At 38.9% G+C, this 26392-nt stretch overlaps 1 pseudogene; it reads left to right on the top strand.

The window, feature by feature from the left end:
• The first annotated feature begins 218 nt into the window (after positions 1-218).
• LOC131905609 (fatty acid-binding protein, heart-like) lies at positions 219-26392 on the top strand (annotated as a pseudogene).

The following is a 26392-nucleotide window of genomic DNA, read 5'->3' as shown; positions in this document are numbered from 1 at the left end:
TGCTGCACTAGGGAGAGCAGGCCCTGCACCTCAACGGAACAGTACAGTGGAGCTGATCATGTTGACAGAGACATTGGTGAGCTAGTTCCAAGAATAAGAGCATGGGAGATCTGGCCCCACCTCTCATCTGTCATGTGATAGCATGGACAAGAGAGAGATGTCATCTCCCACCCTTCCCCTTACTACCTATAGCATGTGGGAGAGCTAGCGCTCAGGTCATGGGAACTAGTGACCTGGCCCAGCATCTCACCGGCTGCAGCACTAGGGAGAACAGGCTCTACACCTTGCCTGGACAACACAGTAGAGCTCCCCCTGCTGGCAATGGCACTGGTGAGCCTGCCCTGAGATCATGGGAGTGGAAGAAATGGCCCCTCACCTCTCATCCACCATGTGGTGGTAAATACAATGGAAAGATGCCCTCGGCCCTCACCCCTTCCCACCTGTGGCAGGTGAGAGAGCTGGTCCTGCCCCTCACCAGATGCAGCACTTGGGAGAGTGGGCCCTGCACCTCACCTGGGCAACACAGTAGAGCTGACCCCACTGACTGGGAAGCAGGTGACCCGGGTCCAAGAACATAAGTATGAGAGATCTGTCCCCACCTCTCATCTGCCATATGGTGGCATGGGCAAGGGACAGAAAGCCCCTCCAAACCCTTTGTGGCCTGTGGCAAGTAATGATATATGAACTAAAAAGTATACTGTGTGACTCACTGTGTAACACTACAGCTTCCACCATGAGATTTTTCTTTTCTTTTTTGTATTTTTTTTTGTTTTATCCTGGGTGAGGAGGTTGCAAGAATAGAGAGCAAGGGGAATGAGCAGAGAACAGGGAAATGAGTGCAAATGAGATGCATGGTGTGCAATCCAAAGAGAATCAATAAAAAAGTTAAATTGGAAAACAGAAGAAATTAAGAAAAAGACAACCAAAAAATTAGAAGCAGTCAACAAATCTCTTAAAGAATGCCAAGAAAGCCAATGCAGAAAACAAACAAGCAAACAGGTGAAGGAAACTATTCATGGCATGAAAATCAAGATACAAGCAATAAAGAAAACACAAACTGAGAGAATTCAGGAAATGAGAAATCTAGGTAAGCAAAAAGGAACTACAGTTGTAAGCATCACCAACATAACACAAGAGATGGAAGAGAGAATCTCAGGCACTGAAGATATGATAGAAGAAGTAGATGCATCAGTCAAAGAAAATGTTAAATCTAAAAAACTCCTAACACAAAACATCCAGGAAATCTGGGACACCATGAGAAGACCAGATCAAAGAATAATAGGAAAAGAAGAAGAATCCCAGCTCAAAGTCCCAGAAAATATATTCAAAAAATCATAAAATTTTCCAAACCTAAAGAAGAACATGCCTATAAAGGTAGAAGAAGCTTACAATACACCAAATAGATTAGGCCAGAATAAAGTTCCCTCAACATATAACAATCAAAAAACTAAACATACAGAATAAAAAAAGAATATTAAAAGCTGCAAAGGGAAAAGGCCAAGTAACATACAATGCAGACCTATCAGAATTATACCTGACTTCTCAGTGGAGGCTCTAAAATCAAGAAGGGCATGGATATATGTCTTGCAGAGTCTAACAGACCATGGATGTCAGCCCAGACTTCTATACCCAGAATATACCTAGAAAAATTTTCAATCACCATAGATGGAGAAAATGAGTTATTTCACAACAAAGTCAAATTTAAATACTATCTATCTACAGAGCCATCCCTACAGAAGGTACTAGAAGGAAAATTCCTACCCATGAAAACACAGGCAATAGATAATTTCACACCAGCAAAATTCAAAAAAGGAAAACACACACACAAATACACACACACACACACAAAACCAACAACAACACTAATATATTAACAGTAATTAACAATCAGTGATCATTGATATCTGTCAATATCAATGGGCTCAATTCACCAATAAAAAGACGCATGTAAACAGAATGGGTACAAAACCAGGATCCATCCTTTTAAGCATAGAAGAAACACACCTTAACATCAAAGATAGGTATTACCTCAGATTAAAGGGTTGGAAAAAGATTTTCCAATCAAATGGACCTAAGAAGCAAGCTGATGTAGTTATACTAATATCTAACAAAACAGAATTAAACCAAAATTAATCAAAAGAGATGAATAAGGACATTTAATATGCATTAAAAGAAAAATCCACCAGAATGGTGTCTCAATTCAGAACATCTATGCCCCAAATGCAAGGGCACCCACATTTGTAAAAGAAACATTACTAAAGCTTAAATTACAAATTGAATCCCACACATTAATAATGGAAGACTTCAACACCCCACTCTGGCCAATGCATAGGTCACCCAAAAAGAAACTAAACAAAGAAATAATGAAATTAACTGACATGATGACTCAAATGGACCTAACAGATATCTACAGAACATTTCACCCAAACACAAAAGAATACACCTTCTTCCTAGCACCTCACGGAACCCTCTCAAAAACTGACCATATATTCAGTCACAAAGAAAATCTCAACAGACACAAAAAATTGAAATAACCCCCTGTATCCTATGAGACTACCATAGATTAAAGTTGAGGTTCAACAACAATGCAAACTACAAAAAGCCTATAAACTCATGGAAGCTAAACAGCTCTCAAGTGAATTACCATTGGGTCAAGGATGAAAGAAAGAAAGAAAGAAAGAAAGAAAGAAAGAAAGAAAGAAAGAAAGAAAGAAAGAAAGAAAGAAAGAAAGAAAGAAAGAAAGAAAGAAAGAAATTGAAGATTTCCTAGAATTCAATGAAAATGAATGCACAACATACCCAAACTTTTGTGACACAAGGAAAGCTAAGGGGAAAGTTCATTTCATAGCACCAAGTGCCTGCATAAATAAATTAAAGAATTCTCATACCAGAGACTTAACAGAACACCTGAAAGCTCTGGAACAAAAAGAAGCAGATATGACCCAGAGGAGTGGACAGAAGGAAATAATCAAGCCAAGGACTACGATCAATAAAATAGAAACAAAGTGAACAATGCAAAGAGTCAACGAAAGAAAGAGTTGGTTCTTTGAGGAAACCAACAAGATAGATAAACCCTTATTCAACCTAACAAAAAAGCAGAGAGAAAATATCCAAATTAACACTATCATTAGAAATGAGGAATATAACAACAGACACTGAGGAAATAAAAAGCATCATTAAGTCATACTTCAAAAACCTATACTCCAAAAAATTGGAAAACCTAAAAAATGGACAGTTTTCTCCGTAGACACCACTTATAAACAATTTAAATAGACCCATAACCCCCAAGGAAATAGAATCAGTCATTAAAAATCTCCCAACCAAAAAATTCCCAGGGCCAGATGGTTTTAGTGCAGAATTCTCTTAGGCCTTCAAAAAAGAGCTAATACCAATATTCCTCAAATTATTCCACAAAATAGAAACAGAAGGAACATTGCCAAATTCATCTTATGAGGCTGCAGTCACCTTGATACCCGAACCACACAAAGACTCACCAAAGAAAAAGAATTACAAACTAGTTTGGCTCATGAACATTAATGCAAAAATACTCAATAAAATACTCACCAACTAAATCTAAGAACACATCAAAAAAAATCATCCACCATGATCAAGTAGGCTTCATCCCAGAGATGCAGGAATGGTTCAAGATATGAAAATCTGTCAATACAATCTACCGTATAAACAAACTAAAAGAAGTTTGTTTGTGACCATGTCACTAGATACTGAAAAACCCTTTGACAAAATCCAGCACCCTTCTTTCTTGAAGAGCTCAAGGATACAAGGGACATACCTAAACATAATAAAAGCAGTATATAGCAAGCTGATAGCCAATATCAAAATAAATGGAAAGAAACTCAAAGTGATTCCACTAAAATCAGGAACAAAATTAGGCTGTCCATTCTCTCCATATATATTCAATATAGTACTCGAAGTTCTAGCCAGAACAATAAGATAACTTAAAGAGATCAAGGAGGTATACATTGAAAACGAAGAAGTCCTTCCTGATACAGCTGGAGACCCATACCCTGAGAGGGAGCTTACCTCTGACACTGCCTGGAGGGCCAGGACCCAGAGGCTGGATAGTCCAGAGACCTAGGATAGAACCAAACACAAATGGGGAAAAAATAGTCAATGAAATGCTTCCAATGATATTCTGCTATACTCATAGATTGATGCCTAGCCCAACTGTCATCAGAAGGGCTTCACCCAGCATCTGATGGAAACAGATACAGAGACCCACAGCCAAACATCAGGCAGACCTCAAGAAATCCTGTAGAAGAGGGGGAGGAAGGATTGTAAGACCCAGTGGGGTCAAGGGCACCACAAGAAAACCCACAGAACCAACTAACTTGGGATCACAGGGGCTCACAGAGACTGAACCAACAACTAGGGAGCCTGCATGAGACTGACCTAGGCACTCTGCATATATGTTACAATTGTACAACTTGGTCTTCCTGTGAGACTCCTAACCATTAGTGCAGGTTCTATCTCTGACTGTGTTGCCTGCTTTGGCGGCCCATTCTTCCTGCTGTATTTCTTCATCCAGTCTTAATAGAAGAGTAGGTACCTAGTCTCACTGCATGGCTGTCTGATATCCATGAGAGGCTTGCCTGTATCTGAAGAGCAACAGCGGAGGAAGAGTGGGTTGAGGAGGGAGACTGGGAACATGGAAGGAAGGGAAAACTTTGATTAGTATGTAAAAACAACAACAACAAATAGACAAATTTTTTTAAAAAATTAAAGTTATAAATGTGGAGAAAAAAAAACATTCTTCCTACCCTCAACAGTGTAGATTAGATCACACATCTCCTCCTGAACTAACCAATCACTGGCAAATAAAATATAATTGAAATTATAGTTTTACAATGACATGTAAGGGGCACTCTTAGATGCCAAAGTACACTCACAAGAGTGCTGCTGTGTATTGTAAATCTTCTGAATGAGAAATATGGTGATTTCTAATATTTGTAGGCTTTACAGCTTGAGGGAACTCTCCATTTCAACACTAGATCCTAGTATGTACTTTTCAATGATACCATACTTTAGAGAAAGTGCTTTTTTAAAAGTTGCAACAAAAAAAAATAAAGAAAAAGAATGAGATGGGTGACTGAAGGTTGGAGGAGATGGTCTTCATGATCCAGTGGAGATGGGGTTAGAGGGGACTGGGAGACTGAAGCAGGTTTTCTGCTACAGAGCTGGAATGAGACTGGAGGATTGTATCTGGAGGAGCAGAAGGGGAAGTGAAGACCTTCAGTTAGCTTACCTGCTTCCCAGGCAGGAGCGGCCTTTGGGCTAGCAGGCAGTGACTGTAGCAGTTGGGGTCTGTGCTGAAGCAATGAGTGGAGGGAGGAGGGTTATGAGGGGAATATCTATGGGATCCATTAGAGTTGGGATTGGGGAGGCTGCCATGGGCTTCCCATGCTGCAGAGCGGGAAGGAGGATGGGGAACTGCATCTAGAAGAACAGAAAGATGAAGATCTGCAGTTACTCTACCTGGTTCCCTGACAGGAGTGGCCTGTGAGGACTGAAAAGATGAAATGATGACCAATCTACAATCCATAGGACCACAGAGGTTAGACAGAGTAAGGGACCAGGGGGTACAGATAACTCTCATTACAAAGGGGGAACAGAACAGATGATTGTGGATGAGTGAAGGCTGGAAAGGGAAGATCAAGTGGGGAGAAAGAGAGGGAAAAGAAAGGAATACTGGGAGAGACAGCTAAAATTAGAGGCCATTTAAGGGGTAGTAAAGAAATCTAACACATTAGAAGATTCCCAAAATATATGCATCTATGAAGATGATCTGAATAAAATGCCTAATAGTGGGGAAGACAGCCACAGCAGGTCATCTCTTGATACCAAATGAAGCTTCCAGTCTGGGATTGGGTTACATCTAATTGATTTTTTGGCCAAAGGAGTCCCATGGGAATCCTCAATAACCCAGGCTGCTGCCAAGACTTTAGGATGCTCTCCACAAACTGATAGAAAGGCCCATTGCTGAAAATAATGTTTACACAACTCAATGAACATTGAAGAAGTTGATCTGGTAACTACATGGAGCCTTCACCACTACATGCTTTCACATTTGGTACAGGCAGGTACTCTGCGTGCTATCAAAGCAGAAACATAAGCACCAACCCAGGCACAAAACCTTTGATCTAAAACAGTGTCCTACCAGTAAGATATGCTAGTATAATGGTGGCACAAAGCTTGTAGGAATAATCCACCACCAACGTCTAATTTGACTTAAGGCCCAGTCCACAAGATGGAACCCATATCTAACACTGCCTGGGTGACCAAGAATAAGAGACTAGATAGTCCAGATACATAGGATAAAATCAAATACTATGGATCTTTTAAAAAAAAGTGATAAAATGACTCTTAATGACTTACTTCTATAATCACAAAAGAGTGCCTTATTCAACCATCATCAGAGAAGCTTCCTCCTGCAGTATGTCAGTAAACACTAGAAACATTCATATTCTACAGACTATGAACAGAATGCAGACTGGCCAGGAAAGTGGTAGAAAGCAGCAAACAATCCCCACAGCAGCTCTCACAGCATGCAGCTACTACTATTTCGCTTCAAAACATGAGGTCTCTCTTGTCTGTTAAATTGTATTTTCAACAAATACAAATTTAGCCATCTTATTTTGCTTTTTTGTTGCTGTGATAAAATACCATGCCCAAAAGCAGCTTGGAGAGGAAAGGGTCTATTTTACTTTACACGATACAGTCCATCATTGAGGTAAGCAAAGGCAGATATTCAAGGCAAGAGCTTGAAGCAGAAACCAGTGGAGGAACACTGTTTACTGACTTGCTACCAGGCTTCTTACACAGAACAGGCCAACGTTCTGTTGGGGTGGGTCTTCCTACATCAGTTAGTGATCAAGAAATTACCCACAGACCAGTCACGTGAGGGAAGTTCTTCAAAGTTGCTTCTTCCCAGATGTGTCACATTGACAATGAAGATTTAGCCAACACATGTTTCCTTTAGGTTATTTTAAACATTCTGCAAGCTTTTCTATTGGTCAATAATATACCCACTATCATAATTACATGCTAATTGCATGCCAATATTTTGCATTACCTATGGTTGCAACAGTATCATCAATAAGTTGATATTAAAGTCATAATCTTCAAAAAAGTCATCCAAGCCTGGTAAACTTATAGTCATTTAGCTGATGGGTGTTGGGATAAATCTTTCCAGTTCCACATATATTTAATGTCTCCTCATTATAATTCTAACTTTCTGGAATATTGCTAACTTACTTTTTTTGTTCTGTGTTTCACCAATTTGTAGCACAAATCTTATTAATAAAAACAAACTCAGAGCCAGGTATTGGGGTGAACGCTGGAAGATCAGAGAAGCAGAACAAGCCACAGCTACCTCACCTCGCCAGTTCCTCAGCTGATCTTGTTTCCTCAGAATGGAAGCCTCTAAATCCTCATCCAAATGAATCTCAGCTGAACTGCTGCTCAAAAGCCTAAAAGCTTAATCAGGCCTAGTTCTTGGTCCTCACGCCTTATATACCTTTCTGCTTCCTGCCATCACTTCCTGGTATTAAAGGCGTGAGTCACCATATCTGGCTGTTTCCAGTGTGACCTTGAACTCACAGACATCCAGAAGGTTCTCTGCCTTTGGAATGCTAAGATTAAAGGTGTGTGTGCCACAATTTTCTGGCCTCAATATCTAGTGGCTGTTCTGTTCTCTGACCCCAGATAAATTTATTAGGATGCACAGTATATTGGGGAACACAATATCACCACACCAATTCCTCTGTGAAATTCTCTCTTCTGCTATGTGACAGCCATGTTGATCAGTTCTTCAAAATTGTTTTGTTTCAATGTTAATGTATTAAAAATACCTTCTTTCTCTATTTTTTTTTTTTTTTGGTCCTCTTTGTTTCCTTCTCCCTCTAGGATTTTCTTTAAAATTCATCCCTCAGACTTTTGCTCTCAGTATGTCCAATCTCATTTCTTTGTGTGATTTTCTTTCTCTAACTCATGTCCTGCTAAATCCCATGCTTCCAAATGCATGTTGCCACTTGAATGTCTCCCTTTTCCGTCAGAGTCTGTGTGTCTAAACTGATTTCATTACCTGCCTTTCCAAGATGCTGCTAACCTCCAAACTCCCTCCTGACAGTAATGTTTGGCTTGGTTATCTGTACTTAGAGCCTGAAAACTGTGCTGTATGCTTTCTTCCTGTCTCCCTCCCCTGGTAGTCCTCTCTACAAGAACACTGTCTCCCTTCACAATCAACTTTCTTTTGTTTCTTTCTTTTAATTTTTTGTTTATCTTAATATTAAGCAAAAGATGAATGAATACAAGATACATGGATATGAAAGTGAACACAAGACTTTAGGCAGTCTCAAAAATACAGGAAGAACTCCTAGTTCAAATCAGTTCTAAGCCAGCATAGTGGGGGACATATTTTAAACCTATCAGTCAAGGTTCAGAGGGAGGATGAAGAACCCAAGAGCAGAAAGAACAGATAATGGCGGCACCCTAGTCCTGATGGGCTGATCTTCCTTTGCATCCTCTGCTTTCTGTTGAACTCTTGGCATGAATTCACGACAAAAGCATAAGCGAGACATATTTAACATTAAGTCCCCTGTTAATTGGTTGTGAATTGAAGATAGATTAGCACACATTCAATGAGACATTTGCTTTTTTATGAAAAGACAAAGGTTAATAGTTGTTCCTACTTCCAAGCTGCATGCCAGTCAAGTACAGCTTATCCATGACTCCTAATCAGGCAATCATAAGTTTTTTCAGAGACCAAGGGAAGCATATTTTAAGTGCCTTAGAAACTACAGATACTTTTCATAGATCAGTTGTATAAATGATATAGTCCTAGAAATACATGCTACTCAATTACAATTTAAAAAATGGAAAAATTTGTTTATGCTGTTTTTATTTCAAATTCCTTCAGTTCTATGAATCTACCAATATTACTCTATGCTTTCCTTTCCAATATTTTGATAGTTTTTAAAGAATTTCATATACAACCACTTTACCTACTTACCTCCTATCCCACCCTCTGTTTTCAAACTCCTTTCTCTCCCCTCCCTAACTCCTCCCTCTCCCCTCCCAAATTCATAATCTCTTCGTTATTGTTGTTACATGAATGTATATACATATATATGCACACATATACATATAACCTACTGAGTGCATTAGCTTTGCTCATACTTGTATATGTTCATGGCTGACCACTTTTGAAATTAGAAAACCTAAAAGAGAGTTCATCTCTAGAATGATAACTACACCAGCATTTTTCTTCTTATTCAGGATTACTTTCTTTATTCTTGGGCTTTCAAACTCCATGTGAATTTTTCCTATTTCTGTGAAGAATGTTATATGTATATTGACTAAAATTGAATTGAATCTATCAATTGTTTTGGGTAGAATGGCCATTTTCATAGTATCAATTCTACCAATCCACAAGCATGGATGATATTTCCATTTTCTTCCTCAATCTCTTTCTTCAGAGATTTAAAGTTTTTGTTGTAGAGGTCTTTGGCCTTCTTGGTTAGGCTTGGTCATAGATACTTTTTAAGGCTCTTGGGGATGTGTATGTGTCAATGATCTCTTTCTCAATGCATTGTTGTGATGTGTAGAAAGGCTATTTATTTTTGCAATAGGGACTTAACTTCTAATTGGGGGTGTAAATTGATTTTCTATCCTGCTACTGTGCTGAAATTATTCATCACTTCTATAAATTTTCTGGTGGAATTTTGGAGTTTGATTGCTTGTGTATCATTTCATAGCATCTGCAAATAGGAATAATTTGACTTCTCTTTTCATTTTATTCCTTTAATTTCTTTTTGTCTTATTGTTCTAGCTTTGCTTCTGCTTCAAGTACTATTTTGAAAGAAAGTAGAGGGTCGTGGGCAGCCCTGTGTTGTCCTAATTTTAATGAGATTGCTTTAAGCTTTTCTCCATTTAGAATGACGTTGGCTGTGGGTTTGTTATATATAACCTTTATTATTGGTTATTATTGACATATTTCCCTTCCAGTCTTATTCTCTCTTGTAATTTTATCAGGAATGAAAGTTGTATGTTGCCAAGGGCTTTTTTCTGCATCTATTGAGATGGTCATATGTCTTTAAGTACATTCACATGATTTACTCTTCATTGATTTATGTATGCTGCACCATCCTTGGACCTCTGAGATAAAGCTGACCTTATCTTGGTGGATAATCTTTTTTGTTGTTGTTGTTGTTTTCAACACAGGGTTTCCCTATGTAGTTTTGGTGCCTGTCCTGGATCTCGCTCTGTAGACCAGGCTGGTCTCCAACTCACAGAAATCCACCTGGCTCTGCCTCCTGAGTGCTGGGATTAAAGGCTTGTGCCACCACTTCCTAGCTGGACAATCTTTTTGATATATGCCCTTATTTGGTATATAAGTTTTTTTTATTGAGGATTTTGACATCTGTGATCATTAATAATCTTAGCTTGTAGTTTTCTTAGTTTGTTGTGTCTCTCACAGGTTTGGGCATCACAGTAATACTGCTTCATAGAGTTTGGAAGACTGCCTTCTATTTTTATATAGTTAAATAATTTAGGAGTATTGAGTGCAAACATTGTTTGAAAGTCCGTGACTCTATCTGGAACTAGGCTTTCTTTCTTTCTTTCTTTCTTCCTTTCTTTCTTTCTTTCTTTCTTTCTTTCTTTCTTTCTTTCTTTCTTTCTTTCTTCCTCTCTTTTTTCTTTTATAGTCAGAGGATCTTTTATTACTATTTTTTCTCTCCTTATTTGTTATGAGTCGGTCTTAGTTACTTTTCTATTATAATAAAACACCATGACCAAGGCAAATTAAGAAAGGAAACATTTAATTTGTGACTTACAATTTCAGAGGGTTAGAGTCCATGACCATCATGATGAGAAGCACAGCAGGGGGCAGGTAGACATGCCACCGGAGCAGTAGCTAAAAGCTTACACCCTGATCCACAAGCACAACACAGAAAGAGCAAAGTGGGAATGGAACCGGCTTTTGAAACCTCAAAGCTCATTGCCAATGATGTATCTCTTCCAACAAGGCCACAACTTCTCATCCTTTCCAAATAATTTTACCAACTGGGGCCCAAATATTCAAATATTTGAGCCTATTGGGGACATTCTCATTCAAGACACTACAGGGTCTGTTTAGGTTATTGATCTATTTTGGTTTAGCTGTGGTGGTTTGACTGAATATGGAAATTCTTGCATTTCTTTTGGACTTTACAACTTATTAGAGAACAGGTTTTTGAAGTATTCCTGTATAATATCCTAGATTCCTTTGATGTCTATTGTAACATTCTGCTGCTCATTTCTGATTCTGCTAATTTTCAGTAAATATTTATGCAGTATCCCAAACATGTTTTAAACCATATATATTAATAGAAAAACTCCAGTTATAGTATGCCTCCTCCTAAATTTCTTTTATTTCTCTTTATCAAAACAATTTTCTTTTGTCATATCCCTGTCTTGATAATAAGCATTTTAATATTCTCCCAGTGGTTAAATATCTACTAGATTACTGTCTTAAGAAATATAAAATGCTTTTTGCATCTCAAATTTACAATATGAAAAAACGTGAGATGTGATACAGGGAAGTAGAGTAGATGGTTTTGATTTCATAACTTCCCCACAACTTACTTCATTCTGTTTACCATCAGTAACCAGTATGCAAAAATAGGCAGTCCCCAGCTTCAGAAGACCAAGGTTACTGACTGTCCTATGGATGGAGACACTTCTCAATTATTACAATGTTTGTGACTTCAGATTCCAGGGAAGCATTCTCTTTCAGGTCGAAGCAGAAGTTAAATGAAATAAAATTTAATGTTTTCTTATTAATTATGACACAATCTATATTTTAAAAACAAAATACAGCAAATATTGAGGTTATCCTTTGAAGATTCCTCTGGGATGCAGTGGTACTGGTCAGGAACTTCATTTTCATAAGATTTCATATTAATTGAAAGAAAATGGGAATTTAAGATTCAAAACAGCATGTTTTCAATTGAACTGTGCTGGTTAGTTTTAGCTGTCAACTTGACATAACCAAAAGTCATCAGGAAATGGAATAGAAATATCTACATCAAGTTTTATATGTGGAGGATTAACTTGTTTGGTCAACTGTGGATGATACCACTCCCTAGTGTGGGTCCTGAACTGTGTAAAAGTGGGGAAAAAAAAAGCTTCCAAGCAAGCAGGTTGCATGAATGCAGTGTTTACTTTCTGTTCTTGACTGTACATATGAAACGATACTGTGTCTGAGACATCTGCTACTGCAACTTTCCTCTTGGACTGTAGCTTGGAACTGCCAGCTAAAGTAAATACTTTCTTCCTCTATGTTGCTTGTTGTCAAAATACTTGTCATAGCAACAGAAAAGACACTAAACACCTACTCTTTTCACTAAACAAGGTACTAATTAATTAACTTTTCTGAATTACATTCTCCTTGTACATAAGTGTAGGGAGACTGTCACCTTCACCTTTGCTTAGGTTTTTGTTTGTTTGCTTGTTTGTTTGCTTGCTTGCTTGTTGGTTAGTTGGTTTTGCTTCGTTTCTTTGCCAAAGATTAAATATAGCACCCATTACACAGGATGACACCTGGTACTTCTTGCTATTCAGCAGATGTGCCATAAAGATATCATGCTTGGATTGTCGAATTGTACTAAACAGAGAAACGAGGTTATAATGTGGAGCTTTTACAAAGGCCACTGAAGAGCTTAAAGCCAAAGATAAACATTTGGCTGCCTCTGTGAACTTAAGTCAGAAGCCATGTACAGGATCTTTCATCTGTGTAAGGCCAAGTGCTAGGTGCCAGAAGCCTAAAAGTGCCCATTTCCTGATCTCAAAGAGATGTGTGGCATGCGATTATAGACGAACTCACAGCAATGACATTATAAGAAAAGGCAATGAATATCTCTTATTTTCAAGATTTCAGAAAATTGCATCTTTGTGTTGTCATCTTTCTAATTCAGAATTGATTGAGTGTATTTATAGATTTTAACTGATACTGGTTTCTATGGAATATTACTCTAGGGAGTGGAAAAAAAGGTAGGAGATGGGAGTTTAGGTCTTCAGTTCTCATGTCATTCCAGTTCAAACACAGCAGTCTTGAATAATCATCTTTACATAATGGAGTGAAACTTTATAAGTTATTGGTAGAAAAGCTGTCCAGAAAAAAAAAAGCTTCAAAGTCACTCATGGGAAGAATTGTTTAACTAAACAATTCAGTTTCACTAAAGGTTCAAATTGTTCAAGTCAAAAATACATATAATTATGCACACATAATTTCTAAATATTAACAAGGGTATTGCCAGAAGTTCTCCCCAGCACACCCTCTAAGATCTGGAAAATGAAAAGCAACTACCCATTTACAGACCTGAGGGAACAGCACGCCAGGCAGAAGGAAAAACCAGAATGGGCAATGTAGGTTAGTGAAGGAAGGATGAATTGTCTCAGGGAGGAAGGATAAAGGCTTCCAGGAGGCTGAGTATTGCTGACATTTGGTGGGGGAATGTCTTTCTGTATGCTGTGAATATGTGTTGCTCTGATTAGTTGATAAATAAAGTTTTGGCCTATGACAAGGCAGCAGAGAGGTCATGGAGGGGTGCTGCTTATGTGTCTCTCCTCATGCCTTGCTCAGCCTGATTTCTTATAGAACCCAGGACTACCAGCACAGGGATAACATCACCCACAATGAGCTGGGAGTTCTCCCATCAGTCACCAATTAAGAAAATCCCCTAAAGGCTTGCACACAACCCCATGTTATAGAGGCATTTTCTCATTGACATTCCCTCCTCTCAGATGACTTTTAGTTTGTGTCAAGTTGGCATAAAGCTGTCCAGCATAAAGCCATATCCTGATTTTCACCTTTGTGTAGCTTAAGTTTTCCTGCCTGGCCCACAGTCAGGACAAATCTCTTTCACCTGCCAGTCCCACAGCCACTCAGACCCGACCAAGTAAACAGAGACTTATATTGCTTACAAACTGTATGGCCATGGCAGGCTTCTTGTTATCTACTTCTTCTATCACAAATTAACCCATTTCTATTAATCTATACCTTGCCACATAGCTCGTGGCTTACCGGCATCTTCATATACTCTTTGTCATCATGGTGGCTGGCAGTGTCTCTCTGACTCAGCCTTCCACTTCCCAGCTTTATTCTCCTCCTTGTCCCGCCTACACTTCCTGCCTAGCCAATGGCCAATCAGTGTTTTATTTATTGACTAAATCAGCAACACATGTGACATACAGAACATCCCACAGCACCTTTGTAAGAGCTTTAGTTCGTTTCCAATGTGCAAGGCCTATCTTGTGTCTTATTTCGAATAGTAAAGGTGCTTTGGAGATTTAAGGCCTCTGAAATAACTGAATATTGTCATTGGCTAGAATTCTTTCCTAGCAAGGTCTCTGCGATAGAAATACTAAAGTAGCTAGTGAAATGAAGCTCTGGACTCAAACCCCAACAAAGAAGACACGGACGGAAGAGACACTGCTCTAAGCATTCACTCCTTAGTCACTTTGTCCTGGGGACTTTAAACTACTCATCTTCGCTGGATCCTGTGTCTCCCTGGAGAGAGAGAATTCCAATCCACACAAAATTTCTCCGTGTACCTGCCCAGAAGCGCAGCTGGGCGGCAGCGGAAGGACAGAGGGGTGGCAGCGGGGCAGCAGCGGGGCAGAAGAGCTGGGAGTGCAGTTCCCAAATGGTTAGGTCCAGGCCTCTGAGAGAAGGAAGAAGGGGACAAGAGAACAAGAACAAATTGGGGCCACCCTGGGAAACGCCCATGTTTGGTCATTCTAGAAGGAAGAAACATGAGAATCCACATCTACCCATGCTCTGTTTCTAACTCTCTGGGTGTTCCAGGATATGCTGTTTACCTCAGACAAGCTTCCTCCTTCGTTCATTTGTTTGTTTTGTTTTTATGAAGCAGGGTCTCTTGCATCCCACACCAGCCTTGACCCTGCTGTGTAGCTGAAGATGATTTTGAGCTCCTGTCTCCACTTCCCACATGCTTGGTTTATAAGCACCAACTATGACTCCGGGCTGACAGCAATGCTTCCTCCGGGTGAAACGTGCAAATAACCTGAGAGCAAGGAGCACAGAGTTGGAGTTGTGAGAGGAATTCAAGAGAAGAGCATGCTGCAGGCTCCCCATCCAGAAATAATCTGCACACCTCGGTTTGCTTGGCCAATTTTCTGCTTTGCTTGATGGCTATGAACATTGATAAGATTATTGGAATAGAAACAAGCTGCAGTCTTTCCATCTTTTTCCTTTCTGACAACCTCAGATTAAACTCTCCCTTGAGGTCCAGCCCTGAAGCATTCTTTGCTCACCTCAGAATTTACTGTCACAGTTTTTGGATGCTAGCTGTTTACCTGCTTGCAGAAATCGCCTTGCTAATGCCAAATTGTCTGTCCCCATACATTCTCACTGGTCCTTACTCTATGGACTCTTCACAAAGGATTGTTTCCCTCAAATTGACAATGATGCTGGAAATAAATATTACCTTATAGGCTGGATTTCCTTTATTCCAGCATATTTGGGGAAAGATACTCCCTTATTTCCTAGTGTATAAAAATATTTTTAAAATGTGCTTTGCTCAGGCATGGTGGAGGACAACTTTAATCCCAGTACTCAGGAGGTAGAGGAAGGTGGAGCTCTGTGATTTCCAGGTCATGCTTGTCTACCTAGTGAGTCTCAGGCCAGCCAGGACTACGAAGTTCTAACAAGGCACCAGACCTTAACACAACTGATTCCATGATGGAATACCATTCAGACTATAAAACTCAGCATGTGGACAGTACCACCTGCCAAAACTAAAGCAATGACCTAATCCATCAAAGTCCATAGTTCTGGAAAGTCTCCAAATGTACAACCTTGACTTTTTTTTTTTAGCTTCTGTAGTTCCACTTCTGGCTGTTTTTGTTAACTGAAGTATGTTAACACATAACATGTTTTTTGTTGTTGTTGTTGGTGGTGGTGGTGGTGGATTTTTTGTTTTGTTTTGGTGTGTGTGTGTGTGTGTGTGTGTGTGTGTGCATGCGTGCTCACTTTCAGAAAGACTCAGTGCTACACTAGAACGCCGAACACCCAGTGTAGTCGCCAGCTACTAAAGACTTTCCATTGGCTTAAACCACTGTCTAATCAGTCTTCTCTGATAAATACTCCAAACAAAAGTGAGACCCTGTCTTATTTTAATGAAGAAGAAGAAGAAGAAGAAGAAGAAGAAGAAGAAGAAGAAGAAGAAGAAGAAGAAGAAAGGAAAGAAGGAAGGAAGGAAGGAAAGAGTGCTTTCTTTATATCCATAAGAAAAAGGTATCAGACTAAAGAAACAGAAAAACAATTATAAACTAGTAATTCAAAGAATATTTGTTCATCGAAAGTAGGTAACAGAAATAACTGTAAAAAGTAATATTCCATGACTACCTGCTACTCTGACAACATTTTCTATTTTGTAATATACAGTGAGAAGCATAACAAGAACATGGTTTTTAGACACTATTTTCTGAGCAAGTAGGATAGTGTTTTAGAAGATATTTTGATGATACTTTACTATATCTTTCAGCTAATAGTTTAACTCCTAGAAATATATTCTGCAGAGAAGTAGTACCCCCTCAAAAAGAAAAATGCTCATTCATTTGGGCTTTGCTTCTAACAGTAACATTTTAAATTATATGAATTGTGTTAATAGGGATAACTATATGAATTATTATGCATATTATAGAGTATACACAGTAATGAAAAAGGAATGAGGCCAAAATATGTGTAATGAGATTCAATTGTGTCCATTAGTTTCTGGGAGAGAAAAAGACAGTTTTTCATTAAGAGTGTACCCCAGGTAAGTCAGTCACTCTCCAGTGAAAGACTACCTATCTAGGAAGATTTGAACAACTTGGTCTTGAAGTATTAAAATAGGATACAAAATAAGGTGGGTAGGGAAAGAGAGGTGAACTGTGGAAGAGTTGGGTGAGTAGAGAGGTGATAGTCAAAGCACATTGTATGAACTCTAAAAAAATTAATACAAAATTGTGCATGTACAAAATCTATTTTTAGAGAAAAATAAGACAACCAGCTTATTGTATGTCCTCATTTATACTTAGAAAAACCTGGCATGTGAATGAGTTGGAAAGCACTCCATCAGAGTAGAAGACTGGAGGCATGAACAGTTTCCACAAATGCATGTTGCTTTCAGTTTTCAAAATGCTTTAATCATCCTCTTCTGTACAAGCTACTCTGAAAACCACCTTCTTGGAGTTTGTCTTTGGGATTTCAATTGTCTAGATAGGAAGTTTAAAGCTCAAGTAAGAACTAGCCATGATACAGACTGAAAGTTCCATGACTGACCCAACAAATACATGTGAACTCTCTGTGTTTTCAGACCTGGGGCTCTGTGAACTCCTGTGGCTCCCTCTTAGCTGTTGCTCTCTTTGTGGGCAGTCAGAAGGCTTCTTTCAACTTGATCACCACAGACTGACACCATCTCCACATAGCTCCTTAATATGCCCCAAAATGAACAGAGAGATGAACCTAGGGAAAAGAACTGAAATTATCCTGGAATACTGCCAACGGTCTGAGTGAAAAGAAGAACTTATTTACAAATTCCAGGTGATGGTTAACCATGAGAAGAAATAAATTAATACATGTATGTTCCCTTGATTTATCCCTGTGGCCAGAACCTACTTCTAGGAATTAATATGTACAAATAGTAAACATGTTTGTTTGGTTTTTTTTTGGTTTTTTTTTTTTTTTTTTGGTTTTTCGAGACAGGGTTTCTCTGTGTAGCTTTGCGCCTTTCCTGGAACTCACTTGGTAGCCCAGGCTGGCCTTGAACTCACAGAGATCCACCTGGCTCTGCCTCCCAAGTGCTGGGACTAAAGGCGTGCGCCACCACTGCCCGGCTAACATGTTTTTAAATCCCCATTGTGCTTCCTTTATTTAGCTATGTCTGCTTTTCTATACACACTGAACAACAATCTTTGCTCCAGACAAATCTCTGTACAGAAATCTAAAGGAAATGTAGTTGTCCTTTGAACCTGAACATTTAGCTTTTAAATTCCTTCTCTTAATTACATTGTAGATTTGTGTTGTTCAGCCCCAGCCAATCTATTTCAGACTCTGCTCTGTCTGAGCTGTATTTCAGTCTTCAAAATAAGCACAAGTAAGAAAAGAAGCTGGAGAAGTGAGAAGACTGAAGTGTGCATCCTGACAAAGCTTCTTCTTCTTGTGTGTTTTGCATAACACTCTCTATTCTCAGTACCCTCTCAGTAACACAATCTGATATAGAGTTAACGATGTCTCCCCCTCTATCCTGGAATACAAACAAACCAAAGTGTATCACAACTCTCTCTACCTTAAATGTAATTGCACATTAACTCATCCTACATATTATAGTGGTTTCTTTTTCTGTAAACTCTAATGCTCAAATCCAAGACCTTGAGCATGCCACGCAAGCATTGAGCCACACCCTCAGCTTATGATAGTAAAGAATACAAAACACATTGCGCTGCCGTTCTAAAAACTTTAGATCAGCTACTTCTATGAATGCTTTATAGCATCTATAAACAATATGAATCTACACACTTGCCTCTAAAGTTTCTATGTTGGCAAGAAACAGAAATGGTAGAAGTCTGTGAGCAGGTAATAGAACATACCATTTCTCAATTATCAAAATGAACCAAGCTTTTGATAACCCCCCGAACAACACATACACACACACACACACACACACACACACACACACACACACACATTAACATACTTACACATATTGGCCTCTGACCCTGTGTTGAACTTGAATTATAAAGAAATAGAACAACGTGGTAGATACCAGAGAACAGGGTTTATTTCCATTTCCCAGACTGATATCCTTATTCCTAGTTTCACTCACAGGTAACTTTATCTTTAAGAACAAGACAAAACTAGTTTCTGTCTGAAAAATTAGCCCAGTGGCATTTCCCACAATCTGTTCTTTAGTTCTTGAGATATATAGGGTGAAACAAAAGAGACCCCATAACCAGAGCTCCAACTCAATGTTACCAGAAGTTCAGTGAATTGTACAGTGAGCCAATCTTTATGAAGCAGAATCATAAGCACTGCACACAAATGTAATAGTTCAACTCTGGGATTGTCCTCTTATAGGACAATCATTTCATATGTCCTCTTATAGAAAAGTCATTTCTGTGATGAATTCTTTAGGTTGATAAGGTTTTGTTATTGTTGTTTTAATCCAGAGTTGTTACATATGAAATCTTTACATGGGTAACCTGTGTAAAAATTCCTCTTTCAGTATACTTTTTAAAAAACTAAGTATGCCTTTTAACAAACTCTATAAATTCATAGAAATTTTATTAAGTGAAATGACATCAGCCTTAAAATCATTTCTTGTTTATCAATCATATTATTGTTTTGCACTGGCAAGATGGCTCAGCAGATAAAGACACTGCTACTAAACATGATGACCTGAGTTTAATCCTCAGAACCCACAGTGTGAAAGGAGAAAACAATTCCTGTAGTTGTTCTCTGACCTGTATATGTACACCATGGTGTGTGTGTGTGTGTGTGTGTGTGTGTGTGTGTGTGTGAATAAAAGAACTTTGAAAAGATTATTGTTCTACATTTACCCTCTTCTTGATGACAACATGAACAGATGTTACGTATTTTATCCAGAAAAGTTTAAAATCTTTCCAGAATTTTCTTGCTTATTCTGTCATTACTGAATGCCAAACATGGGTCTTGCTGCTTTAGATGAATTAAGCTAAGTCATAGCAAACCACTAAGTAGGCACTACTATAGTCACATTTTATGAGAAGGAACACTAGAAGAGTTAGTGATATGGAGAAATGGGAATCAAAGCCTAGGAATCTGATCCAGAATATGCACCAAAAAACACCATGCCATGTTGCTGGGGGCCATACAAAGAAGAAGTATGTAGAACTAAATGTCCACATAAATATGGTTGGTCAAGAATATGAGACTAGATAGGTCAGGGACCAAGGAGGAAAACTAAATTCCACTGTTCTATTAAAAGAACATAGCAATAAAAAGACTCTTAAAGATATTGTGCTGTACTCATCGATCAGGGCCTTGCTCAGCCACCATCACTGAAGTTTCCTCCTGCAGCATATGAGGACAAATTCAGAGACACATAGCCAGACAAGATGCAGAGACTGAGAGGCACTGAACATTCAACCCTAAACAGCGTTCACAGGGCCTGTATAAGCCTGGACCTGTTGGGGACCCAGCACTGAGAGTGAAGGTGGACACAAGACCACATCCCTAACCCAGAAGTTATCTCCAATTGATAACTGCTCACAAAGGAAAACTTAGTTTTCTCCAATGTTATCATATTTGCAAGCAGTAGATAGCAGACTCAAAACAAAATCAATGGCATCTTTGGAGGTTCTTTGTTTCATAATGTTAAGTCAGGGTACTTGGGTATTGTTTTTGTTTTGTTTTATTTTGTTTCTGGTTTGGGGTTTTGATGGGATTCCTGGATGTGTGAAGTGTGTGTCTCTGCATCTGTATGCATTTCTTGTGCTTTTTCTTTGGTTCTTTTCCTTAATTGGTTGCTTTTCATATTATGGTTTGTTTGGTTTTTATTTATTTGTTTTTAATTTATTTTATTATTACTATTTAGATGCCTGGTTTTTTTTGTAGTGGGAGACAGAATGGGCAGGGATCCGGATGTGATGGGAGGTTGGGAGAAACTGGAAGGAGTAGAAGAAGGGGAAAACATAATCAGAATATACTGTATGAAAAAAATCTATTTTCAATAAAAGAAAAAATATAGTCTTTCATTATAGTCTTGTTTATAAGTTTCTTTAGTAACAATCTTTCAAGAATAAAGGAGGAACACTGTGTCTTTCATCCTTAAAAAATCAGTGATGATGCCCCACTAAATACTACATACAACTGCTCTATAAGCTGGGCATACAACAATGGAAGGAGAAGAGCAACAGAGAAATCCTCTGCATTTAGGCATCATTAACTTTATGTTAGTGGGGAGATATACAGTGAGTGAGGGAAGGAATGAATGTTAGATGGCATTATAAGAAATGTGGAATATAAAGCAGCCCAGGCAGAGGGCATATAGGATTTCTGTGGGGGTGAATGTTACTGTTTTATAGAGGACGGCAGTAAGATTGTACTTTGAAGCTGAGAGAAGAGAAAAGACATAAAAGAAGTAGAGTGATCCACGTGTAGATTAGGAGAGAGCTTCCCAGGCAGAGGCAACGCTGAATACATGACATCTCAGAAGGAAAGGGCTTTGCCTAATTGAGGAACAGCACTGAACATCAGTGTTTGGAATGTGCTCAATATACCCTTGATAAATGAAGTAATTAATGTGTTCTCACAGGCAGAGCTCTTGAGAAGCAAAATAAAATCATTTTAATTTACCTCCTCTTCCTTATGTTAAAAATGCCAATAAAGAATGAAAAGATGGAAAATCAGAGAAGGAGGCAGGCGGGATTTAGACAATAGATAATTAAGTAAGGACTGATTGCATGATTAGCTCTTCTGCATTTTCACGTTTGCATAAAAGCCTTAAGTTTGGGGTAGTCAGACACTATGCACAATAGCATGCAGATTTATTTAAAATTAGTGTACGCACTATTTGCTCAAACCCAACCATATTGTTAGAATATTGTGCTCCCTTTTGAGAGATTTTGCTTCATTCTATAAAAATCTAAATTTTATGTAATTGGAGTTACATATCACTAATTGATCCTTTCTACTCTTCACATTTCTTATCATTTAAAACACACTAGTTACCATGGAAACAAAGTCATCGAGTGAGGGCAAGTCTTAGTGACATCCACAAGTGAAATATTAAATCAATTACTATAATGGCTGTGCAATTTATAGTAGTTACTTAGAAAACGTTCCACACTGATATAGTGTGAAATAAATACCATAGACTGAAGGGGAAAGTATGTTCAGCCATCACTGATGACTTCCATCAGCAGATATCCTCATATAATTTGTTCCATTTTAGACACATTTTGCCACAGAAATTATCTTAGAAATGGCAGAGTTTCAGCTGTCCTGAGGGAGATATAGACCTATAGCCTATACATTATATACTGCTTTCTATTCAAAATCCTTGCCTCTTTCTAGAAGTCCCTTTACATGTAAGTGTTGATTTTTCTATCCAGGTACTCCTTTGTATCAGATAAGTCCATCTTGGTTGAAGAAAAGCCACAAGATAGACAACCACTCAAGTTGTGAGATTTCAGGGCATGAAGCAATTCTCCAACTAAAACCATGACTTTTCACCTGCATTGTCTCATGCATGAAATTCTACCATTTATTTCTCTTTGTTGGGCATTGTCTTCCCTAGACAATCTCTCTTAAATTGGTTATATAATTTTCAGAATTTAAACTGAGAACACTATGAAGAATTTCTCAAGTTTTGTGATGAGGGGACTTAAATCCCTCCATGAGGAAACTGCTTTCAATGGTCAAGTTATCAAGAAATGAGCACCAATAACAAGAGAGCGCCTACCTTCAAACTCACAGCAATAGCACTGGAGCTTGAGGCCCTGAGGAAGGGAGAGGGAGGGACTAAAGAAGAAATAGAGGCAGGTAGTAAGTTTTGAATGGCAGTAGAGGATGAAAAGGCAGCAACAGTGAATGGGAAAACCAGGAAGGCCAATATGGGAACACTGTGTGAATGACTGAACACAGACTACTGCACACAGGAAAAGAAAGAAGCCACCACTAACATTTGCAATGATCTGCATACACTCTCCATTATAGTGCTGAGTACAAGAAATCAAGTTTCAAGTGACATCTGCAGTGTGAAGCTATTTATGACAGTTCAAGAGCAGAGTGAGCACAAACTAGCCTTCTTAGGTGCTCAAGATCTCCTGTATTTTCATCTCAGTGGGGGCCACACGGGTTTATTCATATACAAAATTTCATGTATATCTACATTTAAAATTAGTGAGTATTTCTGCAAGATATGGTTCAATTTTGTGAAATCTTTCTTTTTTTCTTAAGAATGCTTTAGTGAGATGACTAGCACGACAGAGAACAGATGCTAGATTCTGTCAGGATTGTCAAGGAACTATTTAGAATGAATCTCAATGCTGCTTATCTGGAACATTAGTTCTCTTCCTGCATGGAAATGACAAGGGCATCTCCAGGGATCCTCATCATGAATCCAGAGACACACTGAGTCAAAAAGCCAATGATGCTCAATTCACACTGAAGACACAGGCTGTGTCAGCACAGAGGGTGGCCAGCTCAGAACTAATGTCTGTGACTATGGCTAGAGTCATAATCAGGGGAGAAAGACATGAAACAAAAATCACGACTTGTCTGATTCACATGGACTTCCCATTCATGCTGAGAACACTGTACACTAATGACATGGACATGTACCTCAAGACCTAGTTGTTGTGCAAAAGGAAACCTTAGTCAGCAATAGGAAAACAAAATGAAGACAAAAAGTATGCCTCAAATAAAATCTTAAGCACTTCATTTGTGGTATTTTCAGTTCAATGATTCTGTTAGAAGAAAATCGTAAGTTTACGGGAAACGGCATGGTGAGGTTTGGTAGTTAATCTCACTGTCAACTTGACCACATATGGAATTGCCTGAGACATACCTCTGTGTGTATGTGAGGCCATTTCCAGAGAGGTTTATCTAAGGAAGGAAAACCTTTCCTGAATGTAGGCTGCAGTATTCCAGTCTCAAACTATAAAATGGATCGCCAGCAATCATTTCTCTGCTTCTTGACTATGGATGCAATGTGGTCAGTTGCTTCATGCTCCCACCATATGCCTTCCCTACCGTGATAAACTCTGAGCCAAATAAGCCAGTCCTTCCTTAAGGTTTTGGGTTTTGTGGGGTTTTTTTTGTTTTGTTTTTGGGTTTTTTGTTTTTTGGGTTTTTTTTGTTTGTTTGTTTGTTTGGTTGGTTTGTTTTGGTTTGTTTTGGTTTGGTTTTTTGAGACAGGATTTCTCCAGGTAGTTTTGGTACCTGTCCTGGATCTCACTCTTTAGACCAGGCTGGCCTTGAACTCAAAGAGATCTGCCTGGCTCTGCCTCCCAAGTGCTGGGACATGCACCACCGCCTCCCCACAAAGGTTTTTTTTTTTTAATATTTTATCATAACAACAAGAAAAGTAACTGACATGGGGAGTGTCAGTAGTTGTCCGGCACTACTGGTGCCCTCTTTCTCACAGTGAGACACTGGATGGTTTGTAAGCAGACAGATCAAGATCCTTGGAGACAAGCTGACCAGAGAGGAGAGACTGTCAGTGAGAGTCTGAGTGCTGAGAAAGTTTGGGATTGATTTGAAGACTTTGCACTCATCAAATACCCAGCAGTGCAGGCTGGAAATGTGCAGTAGCTCAGTGGTTCAGAAAAAGTCAACGTTGACTTTTCCTTCATTCTCCAGATCACCTGGTTCTGCTCTGTCCACATACTGGTCCTCTTTCCACATACTGGCTAATTAAGTAGAAACTATTCAGAATGCTACTAACCACTCTGGGAAAAGGAGGAATAATATGTCAAGTCATCTATTGACTCTGTAAGTGTGAATTTTGTTCATAGTTTAAAGACTGCAGCAAATCTCATGGCCACTTCATGAAGGCAAGGAAGTGTAACCCCAAAATTCCCTAAAGGATCAATAAAAAATAAGTAATAAACAGAACTAATAAGTACTAAGCTATAAGCAATAGAGTCCTATACTGTTCTATCCCCCCCGTCCACCTCCACCACCTTGTCATCCTTTCCTCCTGCAGTGGGAGAAGAGATGTCTTCCTTTGCCTAGGAACGGTCTTTTCCTCTGCTCCAGGTATCCAAGGACTCAGCTGTATGTTTTCTTAGCTGTCCTCATCTGCTCCTTGTGTTCTCCTACCCTCACTTGTCAGAAGCATATTGGCTTCTCCTGTTCCAGACATAAATCACACTTTATCCTTACAATTCCTCTTAATTCTTAAATATCTTCTCTTGCAACTCTTCCTCAGAGACAAAAATTTGAGAATAGATTCACATAGCCCCAGAACTGGCCCCTCCATTCCCATCCATTCCTCAGCTCACTGACCTGACAACTTGACTGCTTTCATTGAACTTAGCTTACTACCTGTTCTTCAAATAATCTTATTTCCAGGCTCCTTCTCAAGTCTCCGGCTATCACTATGATGATGATACTCAAGTATGTCTGCAAAGAGCTGATACAATTTCAGGTATACCAGCTGGGGCTCTGCTCTCTGTTCCCTGTGTATGCCCATGTAGTAACTATTACTGAAATTCCAAAGGCACTTGACTTCATAGGAAAAGAAAATTGATGTTTCTGTAACCAAAACCAAAAAGAAAAAATGAAACATAATATTTTATATTTTATTAGCACTTTGTTAAAATACAATGAAACAAACTCTATATTTGCTTAAGTAAATTTGTCTGTTTGCTTAATTATCTCTTATTCCTGAAATTGGCACAGCAGATTTTTAAGAAATAGTTGTGTGTGAAGTATCATTGCAATTTTTGCTAATAGCTTTTATCAGAGTATCCTCATTCTCAGGCACTGTTTCGAGACAGAGCTGGCATGTCCAATTGCATGGAGGTATACAAGAATGCAAGATCTAACTAACGATGTCCTATCTCTTTAAGAAGGGTGATGGGTTGCTGCTCAATTCAGAAAAATTATAGCCATAATTACTTATGTTAAAGATTGGAGTGATGTACTAACAAGCAACCCTGAAACATCTTTGCCTTATATAATAAATAATGGATAAACAAATAAATATAAACAAATAAATAAATAAATAAGAGGCTTACTTTTCACTAGTGTTACATTTCTATTGGTGACTCTATTAACCAATGGTTCAAGAGAAATGTCACGGACTGAATTGTATCTTCTAAATTTCAACTTCTGAGGTGGCCCATGCTCATCATGAGATGTGACCATTGGAGTGCCTACAAGCTTCCTCTCTCACAACACCATAGCAGATGCTTTCACTGGCACCTGGAAACTAGTGGACAGCAAGAATTTTCATGACTTCAGCAAGTCTCTTGATAAGAGCTTTGCCACCAAGTAGGTATGTAGCATGACCAATCCTACCACAATTGTCAAAAACAGGGACACTATCATCTTAAAGATGCACAGCGTATTCAAGAACAAAGAGGTCAGCTTTCAGCTGGAGTGGAGTGCAGTGAGACAGCTGCAGATAACAGGAAGTTGCTCATGACCGTGGACGGAGGTAAACTTGTCCATATGCAGCAGTGGGATAGACTGGAGACAACTCTTATGTGGGAGCTAAGTGACAAGAAACTCACCTTGATGATCACCCACAGCAAAATGGTGAGTGCTTGAACTTACAAGGAGGCATATCCAGGCTGCACCATCTCCGACTCATTCTCTGACAGCTGGGGACCTTGA

The sequence above is a fragment of the Peromyscus eremicus genome, chromosome 3, assembly GCF_949786415.1.
Source record: "Peromyscus eremicus chromosome 3, PerEre_H2_v1, whole genome shotgun sequence".
NCBI classification, from domain to species: domain Eukaryota; kingdom Metazoa; phylum Chordata; class Mammalia; order Rodentia; family Cricetidae; genus Peromyscus; species Peromyscus eremicus.
The sequence above is the reverse complement of the archived record's forward strand: the minus strand, read 5'-3'. Positions and strand labels throughout refer to the sequence as shown.